Here is a 10,500-nt window from a genome sequence, read left to right as displayed (position 1 = left end):
TAGTCTGAACACGTAGAGACCCCCAAGTCTCTGTGGGTAGTCTGAACAGGTCTCTGTGGATAGTCTGAACACGTAGAGACCCCCAAGTCTCTGTGGATAGTCTGAACAAGTCTCTGTGGATAGTCTGAACAGGTCTCTGTGGATAGTCTGAACAGGTCTCTGTGGATAGTCTGAACAGGTAGAGACCTCCAAGTCTCTGTGGATAGTCTGAACAAGTCTCTGTGGATAGTCTGAACAGGTAGAGACCAACAGGTCTCTGTGGATAGTCTGAACAGGTCTCTGTGGATAGTCTGAACACGTAGAGACCCCCAAGTCTCTGTGGATAGTCTGAACAAGTCTCTGTGGATAGTCTGAACAAGTCTCTGTGGATAGTCTGAACAAGTCTCTGTGGATAGTCTGAACAGGTAGAGACCAACAGGTCTCTGTGGATAGACCTCCAGGTCTCTGTGGATAGTCTGAACAGGTAGAGACCAACAGGTCTCTGTGGATAGTCTGAACAGGTCTCTGTGGATAGTCTGAACAGGTCTCTCTGTGTCTCTGTGGTGTGTGTCTCTGTGTGTGTGTGTGTGTGTGTGTGTGTGTGTGTGTGTGTGTGTGTGTTACTGTGTGTGTGTTACTGTGTGTGTGTTACTGTGTGTGTGTTACTGTGTGTGTGTTACTGTGTGTGTGTTTCTGCGTGTGTGTTTCTGTGTTTGTGTTTCTGTGTGTGTGTGTTTCTTTGTGTGTGTGTGTTTCTACATGTGTGTGTTTCTACATGTGTGTGTTTCTGCATTTGTGTTTGTGTGTGTGTTTCTGTGTGTGTGTTTCTGTGTGTGTGTTTCTGCATGTGTGCGTTTCTGTGTTTGTGCGTGTGTGTGTGTGTGTGTTCCTGTGTGTGCGTGTCAGGAGAATGTTTCGGGCCAAGTCTCTGTTGAGCTCCGACAGAGGAGATGACAACATCAAAGCTCCAGGGTCACGGAGAGGTCACAGAGGGGTTGAGAGGTCAAAGGCATCATTGAGGATGAGACAGAGACAGTGTGTGTTCCAAATGGCACCCTATTCCCTATATAGGGCCCACTAAAGTGCATTACTCTAGACCAGGGCCCATTAAAGTACACTACTTTAGACCAGATTCCATCAAGAGCACAACTTTAGACCAGGGCCCACTAAAGTGCACTACTTTAGAGCAGGGCCCATCAAAGTGCACTATTTTAGACCAGGGCCCACAGTGGGAGGGCGGAGCTTCACTAACAACACAGTGGGAGGGAGGAGCTTCACTAAGACAACATAGTGGGAGGGAGGAGCTTCACTAACAACAGTGGGAGGGAGGAGCCTCACTAACAACACAGTGGGAGGGAGGAGCCTCACTAACAACACAGTGGGAGGGAGGAGCCTCACTAACAACACAGTGGGAGGGAGGAGCCTCACTAACAACACAGTGGGAGGGAGGAGCCTCACTAACAACACAGTGGGAGGGAGGAGCCTCACTAACAACACAGTGGGAGGGAGGAGCCTCACTAACAACACAGTGGGAGGGAGGAGCCTCACTAAGACAACATAGTGGGGGGGAGGAGCTTCACTAACAACACAGTGGGAGGGAGGAGCTTCACTAACAGCACAGTGGGAGGGAGGAGCTTCAATAAGACAACATAGTGGGAGGGAGGAGCTTCACTAACATAGTGGGAGGGAGGAGCTTTACTAACAGCACAGTGGGAGGGAGGAGCTTCACTAAGATAACATAGTGGGAGGGAGGAGCTTCACTAACAGCACAGTGGGAGGGAGGAGCTTCAATAAGACAACATAGTGGGAGGGAGGAGCTTCACTAACAACACAGGAGGGAGGAGCTTCACTAAAATAACACAGTGGGAGGGAGGAGCCTCACTAAGACAACACAGTGGGAGGGAGGAGCTTCACTAAGATAACTTAGTGGGAGGGAGGAGCTTCACTAAGATAATATAGTGGGAGGGAGGAGCTTCACTAACAACACAGTGGGAGGGAGGAGCTTCACTAAGATATAGTGGGAGGGAGGAGCTTCACTAAGATATAGTGGGAGGGAGGAGCTTCACTAACAACAGTGGGAGGGAGGGGCCTCATTAACAACACAGTGGGAGGGAGGAGCTTCACTAACAGCACAGTGGGAGGGAGGAGCTTCACTAAGATAACATAGTGGGAGGGAGGAGCTTCACTAACAGCAAAGTGGGAGGAAGGAGCTTCACTAAGATAACACAGTGGGAGGGAGGAGCTTCACTAACAGCACAGTGGGAGGGAGGAGCTTCACTAAGATAACATAGTGGGAGGGAGGATCTTCACTAACAGCAAAGTGGGAGGGAGGAGCTTCACTAAGATAACACAGTGGGAGGGAGGAGCTTCACTAACAGCACAGTGGGAGGGAGGAGCTTCACTAAGATAACATAGTGGGAGGGAGGAGCTTCACTAACAGCAAAGTGGGAGGGAGGAGCTTCACTAAGATAACACAGTGGGAGGGAGGAGCTTCACTAACAGCACAGTGGGAGGGAGGAGCTTCACTAAGATAACATAGTGGGAGGGAGGATCTTCACTAACAGCAAAGTGGGAGGGAGGAGCTTCACTAAGATAACACAGTGTTAGGGAGGAGCTTCACTAACAACAGTAGTTAGTGAACAACACTGTCACCTTTCGAGTTTGCCCTGGGTTACCAACCCCCCTTGTTCCCCACCCAAGAGGTTAAGGTTGCGGTACCCTCTGTCCAGGACCATATGCACCGTTGTCATCATACCTGGAGGAAGGCCCGAGCTGCCCTTCTTCGTGCCTCCGCCAGGATCCAGTCCCAAGCTAACTGTCACCGTACTTCAGCTCCAGTCTACACCCCAGGCCAAAAAGTATGGCTCTCTTCGAAGGACCTGCCATTGAAAGTGACATCTAAGAACTCCCCCGATTCATTAGTCCCTTTGAAATGGACCGTGTCATTAACCCCTCTGTGGTGCGCCTGATAACTCCCAACCTCTCTCAGGATCCTTCCATGTATCCCTGATTAAACCTGTCTCCTCCTGCAGCAGCCCCTCGGCTCATCGATGACTGTCCTGCCTATACCATCCGGCAGCTTCTGGACGTTTGCCGTCGGGATCATGGCTGGCAGTACCTGGTGGACTGGGAGGCATACGGGCCTGAGGAGCACTGCTGGACCCCTCACTGCTACATGATTTCCATACCTTACACCCAGATAAGCCCAGGCAGGTGCCAGGTGGCGTTTGTTGAGGGGGGTACTGTTACATCTGCTCCTGCCACGCCCTCTACTTCTCATCTTGTGTCTCCCTAACCTGCCGCCACTCCCCCAGTGCTCTCTCCCTCTCTCTCTGAGTGGGTGTATGTGAATGTGTGAGTGGAGACAGGTGTGCTGGAGGCAGAGCAGATCCCCACCAGCTGCAACCTGTTCCATAATCAAGAACTCTACAAATACTCAGCCCTGCCACTTACACGCTGCCAGATCGTAGCCTCTGCTCAGTCAGTCTGCATTTCAAGCGATTTGTTCCTGCATAGATCTTGTTATCCTGTTGAGCCTGTTTTTCCCTAGCATGATGCTGCTTTTCCATCCACTCTGACTCTGGCCCCTGTCTCCAGTCCCTCGTCTCGTCAGTGGACTTACTGACCCAGCAATGGCCCTACTCACCCGGCAGCAGTCAGTATGGATACCCCATGAAACTGAGATGTTCTATGGACTACTGTGTTCCAGAGCCTCCTGGTAAGATGGAATACTGTGTTCCAGAGGCTCCTGGTTAGATGGAATACTGTGTTCCAGAGCCTCCTCCTGGTAAGATGGAATACTGTGTTCCAGAGCCTCCTCCTGGTAAGATGGAATACTGTGTTCCGGAGCCTCCTGGTTAGATGGAATACTGTGTTCCAGTGCCTCCTGGTTAGATGGAATACTGTGTTCCAGAGACTCCTGGTAAGATGGAATACTGTGTTCCAGAGCCTCCTCCTGGTAAGATGGAATACTGTGTTCCAGAGGCTCCTGGTAAGATGGAATTCTGTGTTCCAGAGCCTCCTGGTTAGATGGAATACTGTGTTCCAGAGCCTCCTCCTGGTAAGATGGAATACTGTGTTCCAGAAGCTCCTCCTGGTAAGATGGAATACTGTGTTCCAGAGGCTCCTCCTGGTAAGATGGAATACTGTGTTCCAGAGGCTCCTCCTGGTAAGATGGAATACTGTGTTCCAGAAGCTCCTCCTGGTAAGATGGAATACTGTGTTCCAGAGGCTCCTGGTAAGATGGAATACTGTGTTCCAGAGGATCCTGGTTAGATGGAATACTGTGTTCCAGAGGCTCCTCCTGGTAAGATGGAATACTTTGATCCAGAGGCTCCTCCTGGTTAGATGGAATACTGTGTTCCAGTTGTTCCTGGTGAGATTGAATACTGTGTTCCAGTTGTTCCTGGTAAGATGGAATACTGTGTTCCAGTTGTTCCTGGTAAGATGGAATACTGTGTTCCAGTTGTTCCTGGTTAGATGGAATACTGTGTTCCAGTTGTTCCTGGTTAGATGGAATACTGTGTTCCAGTTGTTCCTGGTTAGATTGAATACTGTGTTCCAGTTGTTCCTGGTTAGATTGAATACTGTGTTCCAGTTGTTCCCGGTTAGATGGAATACTGTGTTCCAGAGCCTCCTCCTGGTAAAATGGAATACTGTGTTCCAGAGCCTCCTGGTAAGATGGAATACCGTGTTCCAGAGGCTCCTGGTAAGATGGAATACTGTGTTCCAGGGGCTCCTGGTAAAATGGAATACTGTGTTGCAGAGGCTGCTCCTGGTTAGATGGAATACTGTGTTCCAGAGGCTTCTCCTTGTAAGATGGAATACTGTGTTCCAGTTGTTCCTGGTAAGATGGAATACTGTGTTCCAGAGGCTCCTGGTAAGATGGAATACTGTGTTCCAGAGGCTCCTGGTTAGATGGAATACTGTGTTCCAGAGGCTCCTCCTGGTAAGTTGGAATAAAGTGTTCCAGAGCCTCCTGGTTAGATGGAATACTGTGTTCCAGTTGTTCCTGGTTAGATGGAATACTGTGTTCCAGTTGTTCCTGGTAAGATGGAATACTGTGTTCCAGAGGCTCCTGGTAAGATGGAATACTGTGTTCCAGAGGCTCCTGGTTAGATGGAATACTGTGTTCCAGTTGTTCCTGGTTAGATGGAATACTGTGTCCCAGAGGCTCCTGGTAAGATGGAATACTGTGTTCCAGAGGCTCCTCCTGGTAAGATGGAATACTGTGTTCCAGAGGCTCCTGGTTAGATGGAATACTGTGTCCCAGAGGCTCCTGGTAAGATGGAATACTGTGTTCCAGAGACTCCTGGTTAGATGGAATACTGTGTTCCAGAAGCTCCTGGTTGGATGGAATACTGTGTTCCAGAAGCTCCTGGAGACGCCCCACACTGTGAAGGACTTGCCCCAGAGCAATAAGCCATCAAACACATGGAAACTATTTATTTGATGTATTTGATACCATTCCACTTACAGTTCCACCAGCTCGGAAAAAGTACCGCCCCATATCTCCCAGCTTTGACCAAGGTACCGCCCCATATCTCCCAGCTTTGACCAAGGTACCGCCCCATATCTCCCAGCTTTGACCAAGGTACCGCCCCATATCTCCCAGCTTTGACCAAGGTACCGCCCCATATCTCCCAGCTTTGACCAAGGTACCGCCCCATATCTCCCAGCTTTGACCAAGGTACCGCCCCATATCTCCCAGCTTTGACCAAGGTACCGCCCCATATCTCCCAGCTTTGACCAAGGTACCGCCCCATATCTCCCAGCTTTGACCAAGGTACCGCCCCATATCTCCCAGCTTTGACCAAGGTACCGCCCCATATCTCCCAGCTTTGACCAAGGTACCGCCCCATATCTCCCAGCTTTTTACCAAGAACTCAGGTCTTTAGTCCAGCAAAATGGGTAGTGAGAGAGAGCAGTAGACTGGGTATTACCTACAGTTCTTAGTGAGAGACAGCAGTAGACTGGATATTACCTACCGTCCTTAGTGAGAGACAGCAGTAGACTGGGTATTACCTACAGTCCTTAGTGAGAGACAGCAGTAGGCTGGATATTACCTACAGTCCTTAGGGAGAGACAGCAGCAGACTGGGTATTACCTACAGTCCTTAATGAGAGAGAGCAGTAGGCTGGATATTACCTACAGTCCTTAGTGAGAGACAGCAGTAGGCTGGATATTACCTACAGTCCTTAGTGAGAGACAGCAGTAGACTGGATATTACCTACAGTCCTTAGTGAGAGACAGCAGTAGACTGGATATTACCTACAGTCCTTAGTGAGAGACAGCAGTAGACTGGATATTACCTACAGTCCTTAGTGAGAGACAGCAGTAGACTGGATATTACCTACAGTCCTTAGTGAGAGACAGCAGTAGACTGGGTATTACCTACAGTCCTTAGTGAGAGACAGCAGTAGACTGGGTATTACCTACAGTCCTTAGTGAGAGACAGCAGTAGACTGGGTATTACCTACAGTCCTTAGTGAGAGACAGCAGTAGACTGGATATTACCTACAGTCCTTAGTGAGAGACAGCAGTAGACTGGGTATTGCCTACAGTCCTTAGTGAGAGACAGCAGTAGACTGGGTATTGCCTACAGTCCTTAGTGAGAGACAGCAGTAGACTGGGTATTACCTACAGTCCTTAGTGAGAGACAGCAGTAGACTGGGTATTGCCTACAGTCCTTAGTGAGAGACAGCAGTAGACTGGGTATTGCCTACAGTCCTTAGTGAGAGACAGCAGTAGACTGGGTATTACCTACAGTCCTTAGTGAGAGACAGCAGTAGACTGGGTATTGCCTACAGTCCTTAGTGAGAGAGAGCAGTAGACTGGGTATTACCTACAGTCCTTAGTGAGAGACAGCAGTAGACTGGATATTACCTACAGTCCTTAGTGAGAGACAGCAGTAGACTGGGTATTACCTACAGTCCTTAGTGAGAGACAGCAGTAGACTGGGTATTACCTACAGTCCTCAGTGAGAGACAGCAGTAGACTGGGTATTGCCTACAGTCCTTAGTGAGAGAGAGCAGTAGACTGGGTATTACCTACAGTCCTTAGTGAGAGACAGCAGTAGACTGGATATTACCTACAGTCCTTAGTGAGAGACAGCAGTAGACTGGGTATTACCTACAGTCCTTAGTGAGAGACAGCAGTAGACTGGGTATTGCCTACAGTCCTTAGTGAGAGACAGCAGTAGACTGGGTATTACCTACAGTCCTTAGTGAGAGACAGCAGTAGACTGGATATTACCTACAGTCCTTAATGAGAGAGAGCAGTAGGCTGGATATTACCTACAGTCCTTAGTGAGAGACCGCAGTAGACTGGATATTACCTACAGTCCTTAGTGAGAGACCGCAGTAGACTGGGTATTACCTACAGTCCTTAGTGAGAGACAGCAGTAGACTGGGTATTACCTACAGTCCTTAGTGAGAGACAGCAGTAGACTGGGTATTACCTACAGTCCTCAGTGAGAGACAGCAGTAGATTGGATATTACCTACAGTCCTTAGTGAGAGACAGCAGTAGACTGGGTATTACCTACAGTCCTTAGTGAGAGACAGCAGTAGACTGGATATTACCTACAGTCCTTAGTGAGAGACAGCAGTAGACTGGATATTACCTACAGTCCTTAGTGAGAGACAGCAGTAGACTGGGTATTGCCTACAGTCCTTAGTGAGAGACAGCAGTAGACTGGATATTACCTACAGTCCTTAGTGAGAGACAGCAGTAGACTGGGTATTACCTACAGTCCTTAGTGAGAGACAGCAGTAGACTGGGTATTGCCTACAGTCCTTAGTGAGAGACAGCAGTAGACTGGGTATTACCTACAGTCCTTAGTGAGAGACAGCAGTAGACTGGATATTACCTACAGTCCTTAGTGAGAGACAGCAGTAGACTGGATATTACCTACAGTCCTTAGTGAGAGACAGCAGTAGACTGGATATTACCTACAGTCCTTAGTGAGAGACCGCAGTAGACTGGGTATTACCTACAGTCCTTAGTGAGAGACAGCAGTAGACTGGATATTACCTACAGTCCTTAGTGAGAGACAGCAGTAGACTGGATATTACCTACAGTCCTTAGTGAGAGACAGCAGTAGACTGGGTATTACCTACAGTCCTTAGTGAGAGAGAGCAGTAGACTGGGTATTACCTACAGTCCTTAGTGAGAGACAGCAGTAGACTGGATATTACCTACAGTCCTTAGTGAGAGACAGCAGTAGACTGGGTATTGCCTACAGTCCTTAGTGAGAGACAGCAGTAGACTGGATATTACCTACAGTCCTTAGTGAGAGACAGCAGTAGACTGGGTATTGCCTACAGTCCTTAGTGAGAGACAGCAGTAGACTGGATATTACCTACAGTCCTTAGTGAGAGACAGCAGTAGACTGGGTATTACCTACAGTCCTTAGTGAGAGACAGCAGTAGACTGGGTATTACCTACAGTCCTTAGTGAGAGACAGCAGTAGACTGGGTATTACCTACAGTCCTTAGTGAGAGACAGCAGTAGACTGGATATTACCTACAGTCCTTAGTGAGAGACAGCAGTAGACTGGGTATTGCCTACAGTCCTTAGTGAGAGACAGCAGTAGACTGGGTATTACCTACAGTCCTTAGTGAGAGACAGCAGTAGACTGGGTATTGCCTACAGTCCTTAGTGAGAGACAGCAGTAGACTGGGTATTACCTACAGTCCTTAGTGAGAGACAGCAGTAGACTGGATATTGCCTACAGTCCTTAGTGAGAGACAGCAGTAGACTGGGTATTACCTACAGTCCTTATTAAAAATAAAAAGTTTTAGTATCTCTCCTCAACATGTTTTTAGGCTTAATCTGTGTCTGAGAAACAAGCCCAGAATGTGTTATTATAGCATTACACCTCCTCCCTCCTCCTCCTCCTCCTCTTCCTCCCTCCTCCTCCCTCTTCCTCCCCATCCTCCCTCCTCCCACGCCCGTCAGACTGGTCTCTAGAATCTCTGTGGTTTCTAGGGAGATCAATATGGTGTAGTGCACTACTTTAGTCCAGAGCCTTATACCACACCATGTGTGGTTCATGTGGATCTGTGAAACTGGCCCGGTACAGTATGTATTATTATATATTACACAGCTTGTTCTCTATGATCTCTTTGTGGTTTCTAGTTTTTAAGGAGAAATCTTCTGGGACGATGGGTTTTTAAGGAGAAGTCTTCTAGGACGATGGGTTTTTAAGGAGAAATCTTCTAGGACTATGGGTTTTTAAGGAGAAATCTTCTAGGACGATGGGTTTTTAAGGAGAAATCTTCTGGGACGATGGGTTTTTAAGGAGAAATCTTCTAGGACGATGGGGTTTTAAGGAGAAATCTTCTAGGACGATGGGTTTTTAAGGATAAATCTTCTGGGACGATGGGTTTTTACGGAGAAGTCTTCTGGGACGATGGGGTTTTAAGGAGAAGTCTACTGGGACGATGGGTTTTTAAGGAGAAGTCTACTGGGACGATGGGTTTTTAAGGAGAAATCTTCTGTGACGATGGGTTTTTAAGGAGAAGTCTTCTGGGACGATGGGTTTTTAAGGAGAAGTCTTCTAGGACGATGGGGTTTTAAGGAGAAATCTTCTAGGACGATGGGGTTTTAAGGAGAAATCTTCTAGGACGATGGGTTTTTAAGGAGAAATCTTCTAGGACGATGGGTTTTTAAGGAGAGGTCTTCTAGGACGATGGGTTTTTAAGGAGAAGTCTACTGGGATGATGGGTTTTTAAGGAGAAGTCTACTGGGACGATGGGGTTTTAAGGAGAAGTCTACTGGGATGATGGGGTTTTAAGGAGAAGTCTTCTAGGACGATGGGTTTTTAAGGAGAGGTCTGGGATGATGGGTTTTTAAGGAGAAGTCTTCTAGGACGATGGTGTTTTAAGGAGAAATCTTCTGGGACGATGGGTTTTTAAGGAGAAGTCTTCTAGGACGATGGGTTTTTAAGGAGAAGTCTTCTAGGACGATGGGTTTTTAAGGAGAGGTCTGGGACGATGGGTTTTTAAGGAGAAGTCTTCTAGGACGATTGTGTTTTAAGGAGAAATCTTCTGGGACGATGGGTTTTTAAGGAGAAATCTTCTAGGACGATGGGGTTTTAAGGAGAAGTCTACTGGGACGATGGGTTTTTAAGGAGAAATCTACTGGGACGATGGGGTTTTAAGGAGAAATCTTCTGGGACGATGGGGTTTTAAGGAGAAATCTTCTGGGACGATGGGGTTTTAAGGAGAAATCTTCTGGGACGATGGGGTTTTAAGGAGAAGTCTTCTGGGACGATGGGTTTTTAAGGAGAAGTCTACTGGGACGATGGGTTTTTACGGAGAAGTCTTCTGGGACGATGGGGTTTTAAGGATAAATCTTCTGGGACGATGGGTTTTTAAGGAGAAGTCTACTGGGACGATGGGGTTTTAAGGAGAAGTCTTCTGGGACGATGGGTTTTAAGGAGAAATCTTCTGGGACGATGGGGTTTTAAGGAGAAGTCTACTGGGACGATGGGGTTTTAAGGAGAAGTCTTCTGGGA

Source organism: Oncorhynchus keta, chromosome 4, assembly GCF_023373465.1.
Source record: "Oncorhynchus keta strain PuntledgeMale-10-30-2019 chromosome 4, Oket_V2, whole genome shotgun sequence".
In the NCBI taxonomy this organism is placed as follows: domain Eukaryota; kingdom Metazoa; phylum Chordata; class Actinopteri; order Salmoniformes; family Salmonidae; genus Oncorhynchus; species Oncorhynchus keta.
Note: the sequence above shows the minus strand (reverse complement) of the source record.